The sequence below is a fragment of the Pleurodeles waltl genome, chromosome 3_2 (genome assembly GCF_031143425.1).
Source record: "Pleurodeles waltl isolate 20211129_DDA chromosome 3_2, aPleWal1.hap1.20221129, whole genome shotgun sequence".
NCBI classification, from domain to species: domain Eukaryota; kingdom Metazoa; phylum Chordata; class Amphibia; order Caudata; family Salamandridae; genus Pleurodeles; species Pleurodeles waltl.
In genome coordinates this window covers 48,477,395-48,498,083 of record NC_090441.1, presented here as the reverse complement: position 1 = coordinate 48,498,083, position 20,689 = coordinate 48,477,395, and the positions used below count along the sequence as shown (strand labels likewise).

Below are 20,689 nucleotides of genomic sequence, written 5' to 3'. Positions count from 1 at the left end.
CTCCCCACAGTAAGAGTTGAGCTGGGGGCAGTTCCCGGCCATGTGCACGAAGTCTGCTGCATTAGCCCTACAATGGGGGCAAATATCTGCGGCCCCTGGCTACATAGGTGCCAAACGCTCTAGGGTGAGGTAGATATGATGTAGTTAGTTAAATTGCATATATTTCAGCCTAGCATTTGTGGAGATGAGTTTCAGTACTTCTATACATTGTGCCCGTTGCTTGTGTGTAAGTGTGGTGTCAAGGGTGGCATCCCAAAAGGATCGAAGTGTGTGGAGGGGAATCTTTCTGTCGGCACATAAGGAACTTTAGAGACATGTAACAGCCTTGCTACCTAACCCCCACACACCCCCATGCATCAGCAGGACCTGAAAGAATACTGATGTCTCCGGGTTTGTCGTGTGTTTTTTGTCAAACCTTACATGAATATCGCCTGAGTGTACCATAGATAAGGAAGGAACCCAATGGTGTATCCCATCATCATCTACCAAGCTCTCAAATGTGCTGAGTATCTTGTCTGCAAAAATATCTCTCCATTCGGTGAGGTCAACCTTTAACCATGAGGTCGAATCTGGTTTCGATTGCAGTTCTGAGCAACCTGGCTATGCCCAGAGGAATGTCTCTGGCACATATGGGGGACAGGAATGTTTTTTTTTTACCGTTTAGGTGTTCCAACATGTCTTGGCCACATGCATTAGGACATTGCCTCCTTTCACGGGGACATCAGCCCCAGAGCCCAACAGCCATCTCGGCACCAGAGCTGGCGTTGACCTGCCAAACCAATGCCCCAGTTCAGACAGATTCTGGCCTGCTAGCCATCGCATGGGCAATTGGAGTTGGGCAGCAGCATAGTAATAGTCATAGTTTGGGGTGCCCAACCCACCTCGCTCAACAGAGTGTATAATTTGGAGCGCTCCTCCTGCCGTTTGCCCGTGCCCCATATCAGCATGGTTAATAGTGAGCGCAGGCGTGCAAGTAGGTTATGAAGCATTGCAGGAATGGCAGAGAAGAAATATAGTAACCTAGGAAGCATTAGCATCTTGGAGATGGCAATCCTATTTGCTGGGGAGCCGAGAGGGCAGTCTGGAATGGAAGGGATGACCTCACCCCTGTAACGGCTTTGCTGTCATTGCCATCTATCAGATCTTTATCAGAGTGATATAGTCTGGGCAGTCTGGAATGCAAGGGATGACCTCACCCCTGTAACGGCTTTGCTGTCATTGCCATCTATCAGATCTTTATCAGAGTGATATATTTGGATACTCAAGTATTTGAAAGAGTTGCATGCCCAGGGGAGTGGGGTAAGCAGGAGTACTCTCCGCTGTTCCTCTGGCAAGGCTGTAAGAGGTAACAAGTGAGATTTGTCCCAGTTCACCTTCAGTCCAGATGCCTCTTCAAACTTTCATAAGAGTTCCTGCGAGCTATAAACCCATTTGATCTGGATGTATTACATGTCATGCTATGGGGATCAGCCAGTTAGCCAACACGTTCCGAGTTTAATAAGGAGAGGGTATGGTAAGACCCCATCAACAGGGGATCTCTGTCTGGCTTAGGCAGGACCACCAACACTGCCTCTGAAAGTGAGATAGGGAGTATACCCACAGAACAGGCAGAATTATATACTTTCAGCAAATGATGGGTGAGTTGTGATTTAAAAGTAGACTAAAACTTGATCGGCCATCTGTCTCCCCCCACGAGTCTTACAGCACACAATTTGCTTAATTGCATCTGAAATTTCGGTTCCTGATGGTGGTGCCTAAAGGGCCACCCACTGAGACCACTGTAGTTGTGGTAAGCATATGTTGTCTAGGAACAACCTGATGTAGTTAGCACCTGTCTGCCTCAAAGCTGTGCAGAGCTTGATGTAGTAAGATAGAAAGGCGGCATTAATGGTCTCTTGAACGGTAAGCAATATGCCTGACTTTCCATGAAAGTCGTGATGGGGACCCAGGGGCAGTCAGATCGGAGTAGCCAGGCCAAAAGCCTTCCTGCCTTATCACACTCCACGTGTTTTTTCATCAGGTAATCTTTATAGCCCTATTTGCCCATCTGTTTTTATGCCTTCCTGTGGGCGAGCCAGGCCCTGCTAAGGGAGCGGCCACTGTCTGATTTTCAGGTATCATCCGTTCATAAGCCCAAATGTCTGTTTCCAAAGACAGGAGCTCCCTGCTCAGCACCATCTTAGCACTGTGTACCACCTTGATTGCGTATCCATGGAGGACTGCTTTGAAAGCATCCCATTCTATGTTGGTGTTCAAGGCTGCGCCTTTGTTAACCTCAAAGTATGTAGTGATGTGATCTAATAAGGTATTGCAGAACGCCCTGTCCTGTAGGGCTGCTGCAGGGTGTCTCCATGTAGGTATACGTGAGCGCTCTCGATCCCATGATAATTGGAGTTGTAAAGAGCAGTGGTCAGACGAGGCATGTCCCAGATATTCAGCATGAGTAACCCTTGATAGTGCTTTGGGCTCAGTAAAAGAGGTCAATCTTAGTATGCAAATCGTATAACCCAGAATAAAAGGAGTATTCTCTAGGAGTGGAATGTAAACTACAGTAAGCATCTCTGAGACCTGTGTGTGGGAACCCTAGTGCCTCAAGTGGTGAGTAAGAGCTGTGGATTGAGTACCAGGTATTGGTGCCGCCAGTGGTTGCAGTCTAATTCCGGGTCACAGTTAAAGACCTTGCCTCCAGTAACAGGAAGCCACCATATTATGCATCAGTGCCGGGGTAAGAGATCACAAGAAAAGGGCCGATTGGTGTTGGGAGCCCCTAAAAGAGACTAGCAACACAGGGAAGCCATTAAGGATCCTCTCAAGAACCACATAGCTCCCCTCCAGATCTACCTTATTGTGTAGCACCTCCAGTGACACCCCTGGTGCTAGCCTATATGAGGGCACCTCTAGTATATCGGGAATAGGTAGTCCCCGCCAATGTGCTTTGCAATGGCCTGCACATGCTCTTGAGTTCTAGGGCAGTGAGATGGGTCTCCTGGAGAAGTGGTACATGTGTTTTGCGTCTGCGTAAGTATTGATGCACCAGATATTGTTTTACATAACCTGCTAGCCCGCTGACATTCTAGGTCAAGAACAGACATATGTCTACCATCTTGTGTAGCCATTTGACGAGAGGCAGCAGAATGTTTCTACCACTGCCCTATGACCCACGAACCGCTACCCCCAAACCCAATAGACAATATACCTGTGCGAACATGTTTGAAAAAAGCAACACTTAATGTGTAAAAAAAAAAAAAAAAAAGAAGAAATAAAACCATGTGAATGGCATCAAACACCCACTCCCAGGCTGGTACTGGTTATCCAGCCAACGGCACTGCAATGCAACAAAGAATATCACTTTGAACTAGTCAATTTCTGTATTACTGTCCGTAGTTGGGGTAGTGGCAGTGTATCAGTGAGAGCGTCTATGCGTGAAACTCGTGGCCCTCAGCCATTATATCAGTATTGCAACTTTCACCCCCTCAACACTGCATAGTGCACACAAGGACATAGTATAGAGCGGCTCAACCTAAATGTAAGTCTTCCCATAACTGAGCCTGCAGGGGACGTGGTTACAGCATGCTGCTCCACCTCTGCGACCACATGTGCCCTTTCTCTGGCAGTCTGTTCCTTTGTTGGACCAACCGGTTGGCGATTGTTGTGGGGTCTGCTGCGTCTATGCACCTTCCATTCCACAGGGGATTCCTGGCGTTCTGGGGGTGAGGTTGAGATGCCCTTGCATTCCAGCCAAGACCATGCCTCCTCCGGGGTGGTGCAAGAAGTGGCACTATCATCATGCATTATCCGGGCATTGAAGGGAACTGCAGTGCATATTTTATGTTGTGTTCTCTGAGGTACCTTTTCACAGTCAAAGTGTGCTGCACCTCTGGGTGTAGTCGGGGAAAATGTTAACTTGGTTAGTCCTCCACCCTGCACTGGTGACTTGGAGGATGTGATCCCTATCCATGTAGTTAACAAGGCAGATGCACCACTGGGTGTGAAGGAGACCCGGAGGAAGTGGCCTACACTGCACTCTGATAGCACGTTCCACAGAGAAAAAGGATGAGTGTTTTCTCTGTAGGATTGATGTCGAAACCCATTCCTCAAGATAAAGTTCCATACTGGGGCCTGCTTTGAAAGGCCTGCTTATGTGCACATTGAGGCGGGATCTGCCTTCCTGGTGTCTGCACGCTGTTTGAGGTATGCTACCTCGTCTTGCAGGGCCTTGATGTGTGTGTTTGTGTCAGAGACAGATAATCTGAGGGAGGCTAGATTAGATTCTGCGGTATCAACTTGTTACTTTAGTTTCTTGTGGCCTTCCCTCATTAGGCCCAAATCAATCCGCAGGGTGTCAGTCTTTGGTTGCAGTGTTGTTTTGATGTCTAGCATGACTGATGGGATCTCATAGAAGGAGTCGACTGCTAGTGTGCTCCCCAGAGATCCGTCCTGGGGGTGTAGTCTCTATTTCTCTCTGCACTGCCACCCAGAGCTCCAGACGCCACTGCAGTCGATCTATCTTGTTTTGAGCGGACCATGGTGGTGATTCACCGCACCAGTGAGTAATGCTGCAGGATGATTTTGGGAGGATTCAGTACACCTATCTGTGTGACTGCAGTTATGTAGAACACTGGATATAGTACAGTATATTGTTCCCAGGGGCCTTCAGAGGGAAGAGAGGCAAGGTGGTATACAGTGAGCGCACCTTCCCATTTGATCCACTACAATGTCTCAAAGGCCAGTGCGAAAGTATGAGAGAAAATTAGTGGGCGATCGCACAAATACTGTGTTGAAGGTGGCCGTGAGCCTGGCTTTCAGTCACAGGGCGTTCACGCCGGCCCACAAGGGCAAAATGGAGGAGGGGATAACCCGCTCTGTTCCTCGCTTTATTACTGAAGGCTATGTCATGCAGGACCCCCGCTCCGGAAAGTATTACAACTGGCCACAGTCTAAGGCAATGAGTAGGACCACTCAGCTGGAGAAAAAGAAAAAAAATAGCCCGTTGGTCAGGCCAAGGCTCTGACGGGCACACCAGTCTCCACGGAGGAGGAGAGCATATAAGCATGGTTACGGGCCCCCAGATGAGTCCCTTACCTGGGCAAGTGCGGCAGTGTGTGCTGGTCCAGTCAACCTCTGCTTGCGGCACTGAAGGGAGGCGGCAGCCGCAGCAGCATCTTTCCCCATGTTACAGCTGCTGCACGCCCACGCCCGATGAGGAAAGGCAGGGCGCAGCGGTGGTCGTTCTGCCTCCTTCCTGGAGGGTCCATCAGTGATGAGGTGGGGGCACTGTCCCTTTGTGGGGTCCCCAATGGATGGTTCGCCGTCTAGGCGTGTCAGGTTGCGGGCTGGGCAGTCCACACCCATCAGGCCTGCATGCTCACGTCAGATGCCGCAGGCTTCGTCTCCCGGCCGCCGCCTTTCCTCAGCTCCTGTGACACAGCGGGGGAAGCAGAGGCGCCAAACCTATGAACATTGGTTGTGGGCATCCGACAACTACTTAGGGCAGCGTGGGGAGGGGGGGTGGATTAGTGGAGGGGGGATGGTGCTTCAGTGAGGGTCAGGACGATATATTCTGGATCTAGGGCCACGGAGCTCCTTGCTGTGTGACTTTTGAGGTCGCCATCTTGGCCATGTCCCCAGGTGTGGAAGGTTAAGGATTAGTCTGGACGGTTTGTTCTGGATGGCCTGCAGTCTTTTTATGAGTTGGTTGATGATTCCTGCAAAGATAATTCCTGTAGTCCAGTCTGCTGGTAATCAGGGCTTGGGTGACAGTCGTCCGGGTGTTGTTTGGTAACCACTGGATCTTATTTAACATCTTCAGGATGTGGCAATGGTGTTGACCTGGGCGGAAATGCCCAGTTTGCTGCCCATAATCCTGAGGTTTCTTGCTCGTGGACTGGTGGTGGGAGTGGGTCTGAGGTTTGTAGGTCACCTGGTGCAGTTCTACTGCAAGGCTTCCTTTCCGAAGATCATCACTTTGGTTTTGTCCATCTTCAGCTTGAGGTGTTGAACTTGTTCTTTGTGCTAAATATTGTGTCTAAAATGGCGGGTCCTTGGATGCTAGTCTTGTGTAGTCGTCTGATTAGGGTGAGATGGTAAACTGTGGCGAAGGCCAGGGAGAGCTCGAGTAGTATGAGGGCCACGGCTTCTCCACTGTCAAGGATCATCCGGATGTCATTTGTTGCTGTGTTGGGGGCTGTCTCTTTACTATGATTTAGTCACAATTCTGATTTCTTGCCATCTAGGGGCTGGTGGTTGGTGAGGTGATAAGGCACCTGTTGATGGCTTTTTCTAGGACTTTGGCTGGGAATGGTAGGAGGAATATCGGTTTGTGGGCTTTGCTGATTCTGCTAAGGGCTTCTTCAGGAGGATGTTGACTGCTGTGTGCTTTCCTACTTATGGGAAAGTGGCTGCATTGAAGGAGATGTTGGGAATGAAGGTGAGAACTTTACTGATCTGGGTGGCGCCCTTGGTGAAAGCATAGTCTGGAATGGGTCTAATGGGGCTCTAGAGTGTCTGGTCTTCATGATTCTTGCGGTTTCTTCTGTGGTGATAGTTTTACATTTTGGTCAGGGTGTTTCCTTTGTTCGATATTAGGTGACTTGTTGCAAGGTTGCTAGGATCCAGTTGTGATAGCCATATATAGGTCAAAGTTGTTGTATGTGGCTGGAATTTTGCTGGAGAAAAGTCAGTGCGCTATTGCTGACAGTTGCTGTGGGTGTGATAAAGTCCTTGATGATTGCAATTTTTTTTTGCTGCTGTTGGTGCTGGTGTTTCTGTGTTTGGCTTGGACCTTCCTCTTGGTTTCCTGGATGTGCTGATGATAGCACCTCAAGGCGGATTTGAACCTGTCCTTGTCCAATTCTTCCTGGCTCACTCTCCACCTCTTAGTTGCTTGCAGTATTGTTTGGTCAAGCTGAATTCTTGAGTGCATCTGTTGACCTGTGTTTGTGTTCCTATCAATTGGCTTTGTTTAAAATTGTTGATGCCACTTGATATGTGGCCTGTGAGCTCTGGTTGGTGCTTGTGGAGGGTGTAAACTTAATCTCAGTTATGTTTTTCCAGCATTGGTGGGCTCGGCCTGTCGTGGTGGTTCTTCTGTGATGAGGGATGTTTACTGTGAAACTAACAATGGTGTGGTCAGTCCAAGTGAAGGTGGAGGGGTGTTGATCATGTCAGTGAGTGAGGTGAATATGGGGTTCTGGATGTCTTCGATGGCAAGTGGACGAGTTTGAGTTTTCCTAGACTTTCAACGAGAGCAACTGAGTTCAGGTCAGTGAGGACTTCTAGGTGAAAGTTGAGATCTCCTAGTAGGATGTAGGTGTTGGAGTCGAAGACTAATGCAGCAATGAAGTCTGTGATGTTGGTGAAGTTTGAGTAGGGTTCTGGGGTTTGGTAGACCAGGGTTCCACCCAAGAGGAATTTGTCTATAATTTGGAGTTTGAAGTTGAGATGTTTCTTGTAGTTGTATACAGTTTCTGTGCATGTGGTGCATATGATGGTGTACTTAAAGATAATGGTGTCATCCCCTCAGTGCGCGTTTGCAGTCTTGCCTGACGATTGTATGTCTGGTGAGGATGACTGAGGCAATGTCTGGTGGTGTTGCTGAGGTCAGCCATGTTCCCCTCATGAACAGGAGGTCCAAAGCACCATCCTCTACCAGGTCCCAGATCTCACTAGTGCAGTGGTCTTCAAACTTTTTAATGCTGGCCCCAGGCCCTGCCCCACCGTGAGGGGAAAAGAAAATCATCAGGCCCCCCTCCAAATGTTTCACAATTATTCTACTTAAATTGCTTATGTTTAAATATGTCTAAACTGTTATTGTTTTCAAAATGCAATCAAATACATGATGGCAAACATACTATCCTGATCGGGCAGGCCTTACTAACATGTAAACGTATCCACAGTGTGATTAGTGGGTGTGGAGGTGGGGCTTTGAAGAGTATTTGGAGTTCCTTCCCTATTTTACACATACTGTTAGCTTGGATATGAATGACAAATGGCCCATTACGGAGCGGTTTGGTACTGATAATTTTTTTCAGCTTAAAACAAAGCCTGTTATCAGTATAATGCTTCTTTTGGCCAGAGCCTGGCGTCCCCACCTCCCTGGATCATTCGAGGCCTCTATAGGGGCCCGCACCCCACTTTGACGACCCCAGTTCTAGTGGCTATGCTGGGCGGGTGGGTGTTGAAGACCATGCATGCTTTTGAAAAGTGTGATGTTGGTGGGTGTTGGTATGAGGGTGTTTGAGTGAGTCGGCTGTTGTGTGGCCGTAGTGGGTGTTGGAATACTGTGTGTTGTGGTATAGTTGAAGTGGCAGGAGGTGCAGGTAAAGGCTCCTGTGTTGTGTGGTGCAACGTAGAAGCAGCATTGAAAGCGATGGCTGGGGTTGAGGGCCTAAAGGAATGTGGTGGGGTAGCAGTGAGTCATGGGATGGCCATTCTGGCTCAGGGTGTGGTCTAGGCACAGACTGGTGCAGACGGGCTTGCCTTTGACGTGCCAGCAGTGTGTCACTATGTCTGTGCTGCGGCCGCATTAAGTAGCTTCTTGGAGGGGGTGGAGCACCGTGGGGTGAGTGGAGCAGGTAGGGTTTCAGAAGAGTGGGGAAAAAGAGAGGGAAGGGCGAGTGGCACGAGAAGCATGTAAAGAGGAGGACGGAGGAGGAAGAGCAGTAACACGGGCAGGAACAGTGGAAGACAGGCAGAGAAAAACGCAACAGTGGCAGCACAAAAGATGAAAACAGTAGCACAAACAAACTGGCACGAAAATAGAGACTGGCAAATAATGAACACTGGTAGAACAAAAACAGAACATAGAAAGGTGCTAATAGTACTCAATTGATGTTGCTCAATTTACCTTCTAACGAATGGAAGGCTGACTCTGACTCGTCAAGGACTTACAGCGCACCACATTTCTCAGTAACCGGCATCTAATTTACGGAGTCATCCTGCCAGAACACAAAGCAAACAAGCTTAATTTACTTGCAGTGTTGTGCTGTTCTTAACATGCTGCCTGGAAGAAACCGGCAGTTATATGAAAACGCTGCAAGACAGCAAGCTGATGGGCCTAATAATTTAATAATGAATTCAGGTTTTCCTCTCCCAAATGGCGTACACACTCCAAACTAAGGAAGCCTGTATGGCTTTCCAAAGCATGGTGGATGCCAGCTGCAATCTTAAGTCAATGAATTCCAATTCCACAACTGTTAAATGATTTTGCAAGTAAGTAATACATTTGATTGTTTTTAGTTATTTAAAACCGTAACAGTTTGGCATAAAATAGTTAACACGTCACACACTTCATTCTTAAATTAGAGACATCATTAAAACCTTTTTCCTTAAAATCTGTTTATTCCAACATTATAGTTATAAAGCAGTGTGCAAAGTGATCCAATAGCTGCTCTTTTAAATGTGTGTAGTGCTGACTGTCTCATCCTACATAAGTCATAATGCCAGGGACTGTTAAAAGTATAAGTCCTGTGTAAAGTGCAGTGTGCCACATGGAAAACAACAGGGATTTAATTTGATGTTTAAGTGCAGTAAGGGTCAGAATTGCTTGATATGAGTCCTTCAAGTCACCCACCAGTTATTATGACAAAGATAACAACCATTTGGCATGCAATAGGTCTCGCGTTTGCTCGAATAAGAGCTATTTGCGTTGTAAATTCCAAACTGGACATTTCTTGTCACATAAATTGAAAATAAAAAGTAAAAGATAAGTGCAGTACAGGCCTAACATTTTCTGGGCCTTTTGGACAACGAAAAACGGATGTCCTCTGTGGGGAAACTGCTTTTTTTTTTTTGTTGCAAACATTGCTTTGCAAAGAGTTTGTAATTCCTGCTATAGGTTATGCAGTCTGAATGTTTTACTTTGTGAATTTATGAATTCGTTACTACCTTTTGGGAAATCAAATGGCGTATGTCTGAGAATGTACAACGTTTAAGCGCAAGAGAATGTGAAATGTTGTTGATTGACCTTTAGCCAACCACAGGACCTTCATTCACTGACCCTCTCTATTAGGACCCATTCTTTAGTCTGTTACTACAATGCAGGCCTCTCATAGAGTTCTGGACCGAGTAAATGTTTTCCTAACTGATCTGTTCATTTTGAAAATCTCTGGGCTTCATTGGTAACCTCAAACAAAAGGTAATGGAAGAAAAGCTTTCAGTAAGTCTAGCTACTGGCAACCGCTCGGGTGGCAATCCAACCCATTGTTATTTTGCCCACTATGCCACCTCATTTTGGACGCAGCCATATGCAAATCAGTCTTGACCCTGCTCTAGTAATAACAGTCCAGCCCAGCCCAGCCCAAGCTGCTAGGCCAGGTCCTCCCTGAAGCTGAACATAAGCAATTGGGGCTCTTCAGTCGTATGTAGCTTTGTTCCAGTGGCATACAGAGCAAGGGACCCACGTTTGAACATAACCCTGACCACTTAGGGCTTTACATCAAGTAGCAAAAGGCGATGAGAGGAAAGCTTGCAATAAGTCTAACCACTGGCAATGGCTTGGGTAGTATTGTTCTTTTGCCAGGAGCAGCCCATCTGCTGTGGCAGAGGAGTGTTGACCCGCTGCTGAAAGGCAGCAGAAAAATAAAATTATTTATTTTATTTTATTTTTCCCTTCCTCCTCGTAGGGCAGGGTTGGCGGGCAGTCCTTGTCAGCAAGGGGGGGGGGGGGGAAGAGAAATAGTGTGCATGCCAGTTTGGCCGGCCAAACCGACATGCACACTTAAAATTCTTCGCCGGGGCTGTATTGTACAGCCTGGGTGAAGAACCAGTGCAGGCTCCCGGTCTTCAGCTAAGCGGCATTTCAGGCCGCTCAGCTCAATCGTGGCACTTCTCTCATGCTGGGGCAGGACCAGAAGCATCTGGATTGGTTGGGGAGAGAAGACGCAGACGAGCTCTGAGGTGGCGAGGAAGCCAGAGGTGGCATGTGACAGGTAAGGATTTAAAACAAAAAAATCATTATTCCCACCACTCCCCTGTCTGGCGCGTCATTACAAGCAGCCGCTGCTGTCCTTTGCCCACCATGCCAGCTTCCGTTTGGACCCATCCATTTCCAAATTGGCTTCACAAGTAACCTTCAAGCTGTTTAAAATATTGCAAGTGGAGTAGTTTTTGCTCTTTTTAAATTTGACCATTCATCTAACCACAGCAGTATACATAGCAGACGTGTGGAGACCCAAATGAAGTTGAGGGGGTTCTGCACAAAATAGAAGGCACCAAACTACTTGCCTATTGGCTGTACTTTTAAAAACCTGCGAGTGCCCTTTGGTTATCAGCAGATGCAGATGCTGAATTGTACCTATCCCTTGATGGCTTTGAAAATGTTGGGTGCGAAGGGTCTGGCGGAGGCAAATGCCATCTTATGTCATCACTTATCACCTACTGTCTTCATCATCCACGCCACTAACTTGCTGAGTTATCTTACGTGTGGGTTAAAGTTGCACTTACTGTCTTGCGCTGATGATGGTTGATGTTATTGTGGCGTTTTGTATCTCTTGCAGTGATGTACGGCGCCTCTAGGACTAAGTCTAAGCACCCAGGTGCTTTTTACAAAAAAAACGGCCATGGATCGCGGTATTAGTCGCTCTTCTTTTATTACTACACCCACTAGCACTTCACATTAAAACATGTGTGCCCTAACCAGACAGCTGAAATTCATTACAAACTAGACAAGCATTTACAATGCACAGGTTTGCACTCGCATTTGCTCGACTTAGAGCTATTAGCGTTGTAAAGAAAAAAAAAGCATTGCAATCGCACTATGTAAAATGCAACGCGATTGCGCTGCGTGGAATATAAATAAAGTAGTCCGGACCCCAGGCTGAAAACATCGAGCCTCGTATGTTTTTAGTAGTTTACTGGTGCTGTGTAGGTGGGCTAAACACTGGAAAAGGCATGACGTATGCATAACTTCCATTAATGAAAGCAAGCGGATTTTAAAAGGCAATCCCACGAACCAATGTAAGTGACTGTCGTGACACGGGCGTGGTTTGAAGCCTAAAGAGAGATTACAGAATGGACTGGAGCGCTTGTGCTCGCCCATGAAAAGGAGATTTCAGCACTTTGGGCGTTGCCACCTGGTGGTGCTGTTTGCCACAATATGGTAACTAAAATGTCAGTGCTTACAGGAATATTTGAATTGCTCTCAAATAAAATTTCTTTTTAAAGTGGTGCACTCTGCTTCATAAGAAATAACGGCTAATCTCAGTTACAGCAGACTAAACATTGAGTAACATCTGTTGATAGCATTTACTGGTTTGAGCACATCAGCAAAAAGGCACATATATCTTCTCATAAGTGCGTCCAGTCGGTCAATGCACATCCAGTCGCTTAATAGAGGTGGGCGAGCCAACAAATTAACGGGGAGAGCCAAGCCTTAGCCGAGCCAAGGGTCTGGCTGGGGTCTTGGAGCACGAGACGAGACCTGAAAATATTTGCTATGTAAACTATACAGCACATACCAAGTAAAATATGATATATATTTTTTTTAAATCATTAAGTGTATTTCTCCAACATGCAAAAGTTTTGATAATAATAAGGCACATTATAGAACTGCACTGAAAGTACTTATTACAAGAAGACAACCAGTAGTCTGACTTCAAACATTTGAAAGTGCTTTCATGCACGATAATGAACAAGAAAGAGTTTGGGTGAAATAAAATAATTGCATAACATCACACAATTTAAGCTAAGAAGCTGCACTTTAGCTAGGTTTGCCAATGCTTGTTTTCTTTATTTGTGATGAACTTGCAGCTGCAACAGTCAGTCGCAATATTTTGTTTTTTTCCCCGATTTTGTGAACAAACTTGAGTGGACAAAAATTCTCCCGTTCAGTTTCCTTTTTCCTACATGAATGTATAGTCTTGACTTTGTTATGGATTATAGGTTCTGGTGAATTTCTAGCAAAGGCAAAAAACACAACAACTGCCCAAACATAATACGGAATCCTAACAATTGAGCATATACGTATCTTCTGGGTATCAAGCTACATGCTGAAGTATTGTGTAAGGCATTCTGGGCGTTTGATGTTATAGCGGACCTAAGGCTTCACCCCCTGGGAGGGGAGGAAGTCACTCCAGAGGGCTTTAAAATACTTCCCTGTATCCTCCTCCCACAGTCTGAGGCGAATACGCTGATATGCAATAGACAGACACATCTTTACCACAAAAGAACTGCTGCATGATTTCTCTGATGTATGACAATGAGCATTTTCTCATATTTATTAACAGTATGCAATTAATTATTTACAGTATTCGACTGCAAGGAGGTATGCTTACCGTGTTTTCCTCATGGCGTTAGAACCCTGTATTACTTAGAGTAAGGAAGGTTATATTCTGCCTCCCCTCCAGTCACGTGGCATGCTCTTAACATTTTGTGCTGTGTAGGGTGTCACTGGGTATACAGTTACAGTTTACTCCCTTGTACATTTTCCATTGCCTTACAATGATGGGATGTTGATTTCACCACTGAAGTGAAGGGTTTTTTAATGATTGTTTCAAGGTCTCTCTGCAGTGCAGATACCTGAATGCAAGGATGTGATATCAGTTACACTTTGTACATTCAACTTCTCAGTCCCACCCTACAAGACATTAGACATTGTAGGGTCAGTGTTTAGGTATCCCATGGCCCTGGAGAAGGCTGTAGACTTATTTTGGGCTTGTGGGAGTGGCCGAAGCATGTTGACTAAACAGAAGCAGGAATCTGCAAGTATTTCCCCATTGTCAATTTCTCATTTTTAATCTTGGCAGGGAAACCACAGGTTATCCCTCAGGTAATTTTACTCACATGATGTATCCCATTTACTCTTAATAATTTCCCCTCTTTGATATACTTCAAAAGATAGCTTATGACAAAAGCTCCTAGGAGGACTGGTGATGTTCCAAAATTACATTTTAGCCATATAAGAGTAGTTGAAACTTGAACACATTCGTGAAAATGCTGAAATTCACTGTATACTGCTTAAAGTGAGGGAGGGATTCTAATTCTTGGTTGGAGAAACCAGGCAGTCTTCAATTAAGCAGGTGTTGTAACTTTTTTCTGTAGTGACTGACAATTGTATATCGTCAAGGCTGTCTTGACTGAAGTCCTGTTGCTCTTAGGTAAGAAATCCAGAATCAGGACCTTGACTAGACATTTGTGACAGTTAGTTTACTCATTATAAAAAAAAAATCAAAACTATAAATAGTTGCCATGGAAGCAAAAGCCCAGGCTATCGAAAGCCAGTACTGATATAAAGAAACAGCGCTCATATTCTTACGGACTAATTTTGACCTCTGAATAACCAGGCTTACTGACTGTGTCTTAAGTTTGGAATATTAGAATAGCAAGATGGCCACAAACTTATAAAATGTTAGCCAGTTTTATACAAATCTCCCACTCCTTTAGGTGTGTGAAGTCCTCTAACTTTTAGAACACTTTTTTGCTACATTCTGTGTTCATTTGTGAGGCTGTTACTTTAAGGTTCAGATGGCGCCATTCCTTGAACGGCCAAGCAACAGGAGTGTGGAACATTGTAAAGCTGGGTTTCACACTCTTCTTTGTTCATAAGCCTCCTGTCTACATCATCTCTTCACCTGCTTGCAAAGAGCTCTCCAAATCACAGTCTGAATATTTATAAGTACTTTGAACTGAAAGCATGTCAAATAGTTCAACAGTAGTTTAACATACCATTTTTCAAATTTCATCCAACTGTTTGGATTTAGAACTACAAATTTTGGAAGATACCTTGGTAAAGAACTCCATAGTCTGCCCAGGCGGTCTCCAGGCTGTCTTAAGGTCATCATGTGCGTCTCAACTGGGTGGGGACTTTACTAGTCTTGAAACATCGGTTGCAACACTTAGTCGTGCTAAACTCTTAACCTGTGTGTGTTTTGTTCTGTTACTGTTTCAGTCACATTTCTGAAGAGTCCAGTCATGGTGTCCATTAATAACACCCGTTTTGATTTTTGTTCTATTTTTATATTTTAGTTTTCTCTATACCAAACTATTTCAAGACTAACTTAATGCCCTAATAATCTCGAAGTGCGTTACTAACACTAGCTGCCCTGCTCTGTTATTATTTGGTTCTACCAGTGGCATGCAACCTTAGTTGCCGCTACCTGAACATAAAGCTCGATTTTGTTATTTATATATATATATATATATATATATATATATATATATATATATATATATAGGCATCCTTCTTTAATTTAAATTGTTACCCTTTTAGTGCGATCTTCATGGTAGGTTTTTTTTTTTTATTTATTTTTTTTACTTTTTAGACCTAGCCTACAGACCGGTATACGGTTATATCGAAATGCCTTTTAGATTAGGTTTTATACAGCCCTCTTACACGCTTAGGTCTTTTGGTGTTGGATTAAAGCAAGAACTAAACTTTTTTTCCTCAACAGCCTTCGATCCATAGCACGAGAGAGAAAAAAACAAAAGGGGAATAGAAAAAGGAAGAGCAAGACTTACAAAACGGTGAGAAAGAGGTGAAAAGGAACCTGCACGAGTGAGATAAGGAGGAATGGAGTGTCAGGTGGTGGTTCAAAGAGGCAAGAGGTGGGATCAGGAGCACACAGCCACTTTCAGTAGCACTGACTCAGAGCTGTACGTTATGTCCTGGTGCCTATTTGTTTACAAATTAAGCAATGCAGCATATTAAACATGTTAACATCAAAGCAGCGAACAAAAGCAGTGAAAGTTCTAAAATAGAAGTTAAATAGATTCTGAGACAAGGATAAGCCCTAAAGCACACCACAGACACACCTGACAGAGGAAGAACGATATTGTACTAGGGATTCCATTCCTGCTGCAAACGCTGATAGAACGGACACGATCATAGTCTGCAGTATCTTTCATTCCAGTAGCAAAAGCTGTTTAGTAAGAAGTTTGTCGTTTATGGTGTCTAATACCAGGGACATATCTAGAGAAAATAGAGAATTACTAAGGTCCTTGTGTGCTTGTAGGCTCAGATCCCCCGCAGCTGCTAAGAACGCTATTTCCGTGCTGGGATGGTATATCATTTGAGAATAATCTAGGATGGCATTGGACTCAAGATATGGACATAGGTATTTTGGGACGCAGGATTCTAACTTTTTAGCAGCAGCTTGACAGAGTATTTAGAAGGTGAGATTCTATATAGAAGATGAGGATGGATCAAGTTTTTATTTCTTTAGAAGAGTAGCAGCAAAACGACGTCTCCTTTAAAAAAAAAAAAAAAAGAAACCTGAACAGCGGAAAAATATAATTTAAAATGTGAAGCAGAGCAGGGACAAAGAATGCATTCAGAGAGAAAAGAAATTTAGCTGGCGATAGGATCAAGCAGAGAGTCAGGATGATAATGTTCTAAAAGGTATTCTCATTTGGATTGAATAGTTTCGCTTCTTCCGTTACTCACATTTCAAAGACTTTTTTTATTTTTTTTGCTTTTGGCTTTTCATTGAAGTGCTCTCTTTCTCCTGGGTGCTGCTTCCCCATCGACGCCCCACCCATACCCTGTGTTGCTTTCTCACCTCGGGCTCGTCCATTGCTTCCTGACCCTTCCCCGATACACTGGGCTTTTTTTAAATGAGCCTCACAGCCTTCTTCAGTTGCTTGCCTGCTTCCCGTTGCTACGTTGCACTGTCACTCCTTTCACCTTTAAATAAATCTGATTTAGCACGCGCGTGTGTGCGTTTCTGTCCATCTATCGATCTCTATATCCACAAACAGTGTCCAAACCTCAAGACACAGAAAACTAGCACTCCAGAGTCGGGTTCAGAATCAATCAATCAATCAAAAAAAATTGTAGAGCGCGCTACTCACCCGTGAGGGTCTCAAGGTGCTGGGAGGTTGGGGGGGGGGGGGGGGGGTGGCAGGGAGGGTCACTCTTCGAACAACCATGTCTTGAGGTTCTTTCTGAAGAGCAGGAGGTCTTTGGTTTTGCGAAGGTTGGTGGGGAGGGAGTTCCAGGTTTTGGGGGCGAGGTAGGAGAAGGACCTGCCTCCTGTGGTGGCACGTTGGATGCGGGGGACTGTGGCTAGGGTGAGGTCGGCTGATCGGAGGCTGCGTGTGGGAGTGTGGAAGTTCACTCTTTCGTTGAGGTAGGTTGGGCCGGTGTTGTGGAGGGATTTTTGCTTGGATGAGGATCTTGAATGTGATTCTCTTGTCTATGGGGAGCCAGTGAAGGGATTTGAGGTGTGGTGAGATTTGTTCGTGGCAGGGGAGGCCAAGGATGAGGCGTGCAGCTGTGTTCTGGATTCTCTGGAGTTTGCGTTTGAGTTTGAGTGCGGTGCCGGCGTAGAGGGCGTTACCGTAGTCTAGTCTGCTGCTGATGAGTGCATGGGTGACTGTCTTCCTGGTCTTTGGGGGAATCCAATTGAAGGATTTTTTAGAGTGCGGAGTGTGTGGAAGCAGGAGGAGGTTAGAGCATTGATTTGCTGTGTCATGGAGAGGGAGGGGTCCAGGATGATTCTGAGAATAATTTAATGGCAACGGGTTTCGATCTCCGTGAGATCTTCCTCACGGCCTGATGCATACATAAATTGTGCACCACTCCCTTTAAAAAGTGCGACCAATCACACAGTAAAAATGAAGGAATGACTCTGCTAGCCCTGCCGTCCCATGATTGCGAACAAAAAAAAAAGTTCATAACAATAGATATTGCATGTAATGGTGGTCACTTTTTTCTCTTGTGTTTCATAATAATACAAAAACACTCACATTTAGTACCCAAGCGTTCGTAAAATAAATTAAGATGACAACCAATATTATTTTGAACAACCCGGTAACAGTTCTCTGCATACTCTCAATCGTGGCCAAGTGGCCATTTTTGCAATCCATTTCTCCAGGGGCGAGGGAAAGTTTTATCAAACCAAAATGTGTTACCTGTGTCACTCACTAAAATAAATGAACCATCAGAGCACAAATAAATCACCCCCAAAATAACCATGAGATCGAAATGCGTTGCTATTAACTTATTCTGAACCCGACACTGTAAAGGCAGGACCCGGACACTCCGAGCTCAAAATTGTCACGTTATTGACAACAAACGCCTCCTCACGAGGAGGTGTTTGTTGCCAAGCTTGGACTGTTTGGGCTGCCGAAGCCCTGCATGGACGCCGCAATTATGTGCCTCTTCAATCCGGTATCGCTGACATATTTATCTACATGATATTTTTTTAGTGTACCGATCCAAGGTCAGCCACCGTCTTCGAATGGAAAATGAAGGAAAAAACTCAAATGTGTGCCCCGTCATGACGTATGCATAAATGTGTGGCAAGGCATGCACAGACACGCTTAATGCTGGGCTGCCGTAGTGTGATGATGCACCCCATATTTACACCATTCCAATATTTATTTTTTCCCTATGTTGTATAGCATCCGCAACAAGCATTGGAAAAGCCAAAAGTGAGACATACTGGTTTTGCTAATGCTTGCTTTTAGGTCTTGCCAGAGAAGGCAAGTGCTGTTGTTTGCGGTGATGTATTGTTTCGAGCGAGCGAAATACATTCTGAAAATGTGCTTTTAGCCCGGCCATTACTTAGTTTGCTTTATTGTCAGTACTGGTTTTCCTCCTCTTTATTGGTGAGGGCCTTCACTTTGTCTCAGTGTGTTTTTGATCTCTTCCTCCAGCATGGACCACGTTCTGATTGATTTTCTTAATTAGTTTTTTTCCGTTCTACTTGTTTGAGGTCTTCATACAGAGCCAATACACCATTTTTTTTTAAATAAAGGCAGTCAGTAATCCCATACTAGGAACAAGCATTGGCAATGCAAAGGGTCTCGCGGTTGCTCACGTTAGAACTATTAGCGTTGTAAACCTCTAACCGGACTTTTCTTGCCACATAATTTGAAATGAAAAATAAACAGTTTCACAAAAGCGAGTCGATTCACAGCGCCACTGCTATGCTCGACCTAAAACCGATCACTGTCCCTCTCAGTCAACGCTGGGTGTGTCGAATTGCTTTTACCTTTAACTTTCAGCCACTGTACACAGCAGCGAGGGTGACCAATAGCTTTCCGATTGGCGAGACCTACTGGCTTTGCAGAGCTTATTTTATTTTAGCGATAGCTATCGCGCCATCTAAAGATACTTAAAGAAACAAGTCTGCTTCTTGTTGGGAGTTATTAGTATAGCCTAAAAATGTAGGAAAAAAGAATCGATGGTACTGAAAGTACTGTTTCCAGTCTGAAGCATATCTCCACGAGTTTCGTTAAGCGGGTGCATGCCCAGTCACGAGTCCCGATTAACCTGCACTTAGATGCGGCTCAGCCATTAGCACAGTAACACTCCACTGTCTAGAGATGGAATATTTTCCACGATTAGGGTATGCTGCTGCAACGCTGCTCTCTTGGAGCAAGCTGTGGCCGATTTCCACACTGATTTTGCCTATAAATGACATAATCACATTCGTATTGAAATGTATCTTGGCGTTGAAATAACGGATGTTTGTTACCCAACTCAGTCACTTCCCAGAGAAATCCCCAATGGTGAAGACGTTTTGGGCAAAGCACTTGGTATTCTTAGTTTTTTTCCTGTATGTAAAGGATCTGCCTCGGCAAGCGAGCACTTTTTACAGCGCAGGTCACTGCCTCTTGGGCACCCCTGGTGTCCCATCCACAAAATGAAGTTTGTTCTGTATCCTCCAGCCTGCCATCTTGGAGGATGGAACAGAGGCTTGATGGGAAGGGACCTTCAACAAACCCTTTGTGGCTAAAATCTGTTACCCTACAAAGGTGCTCTCCATGGTAGAACCTTTCAAAAACTCACAACAGGTTCGCCTGAGATTGGAACGTTGCAGTGCTATTTCTCCAGACTTCATCACAAATATTTGACCTATTGATCTACAACTTGTAAACCGCGAACGACACTTTTAGCGCTGTAAAGCGACCCGTCGAGACCTGTTGCAATGGAAAAAACGCACATGCGTTTCTTCGGGAATACCCATCCCTTGTATCTCTATTTGTGCTTTTATTTTGCAAACAGCTTTTTGCCATGTATCCAGATGGGGTTGTATGATGGAACAACGCATGTACTTACCACACGTGCCTTTACTACGTGGTAAGTACAAAGCATGCGTCAATACTACACAAGCACTTGCAAATACATTTTTAACCACACATATACCTTTACCACGAAAAATTTGTTGTATAGTCATGGTTGTTAAAGGCATATTACCCACCCTAAAAATGCCCTTATCACCCTAAAACCTATACCCACCCTAAACAGCCCTTACCACCCCAAATCCATACCCACTTTAAACCCTAAAAATGCCCTTACCACCCTAAACACCTTAGTACCCAATAACCATAACCCACCCTAAAAAAGAAATATATATATATACACACACACACATATATATATATATATATATATATATACATATATATATATAAACACACACACACACACACAGACACACAAACACACACACACAAACCAACAAACACACACACACAAACCACTTAATACTTGCCTGTACTTACCTATAAAACCTTTACCATTCATGCCTTTACAATTGTATTTTTCAAAAAAGCTTACCTAAAATCTTTACCGTGCATATACCTTGTCCATTAATGCCTTTACAACGAAATATATTGCAAAGGCGTATTCGTGGTAAAGGTATATTCGTGGTAAAGGCATTGCATTGTGTTTGCTGTGTTTTGTAAGTTATGTTTCCCCCAGACGGTAGCTACAATATTTTCAGCGCGGTAAGACTTTCCACTG

At 44.9% G+C, this 20,689-nt stretch overlaps 1 protein-coding gene across 2 annotated transcripts in view; it reads left to right on the top strand.

Annotated features, from left to right (window-relative positions):
- Positions 1-20,689, top strand: part of POR (cytochrome p450 oxidoreductase) — a 374,224-nt gene that overhangs the window by 93,043 nt on the left and 260,492 nt on the right. The gene's annotated exons all lie outside the window — the stretch shown is intronic.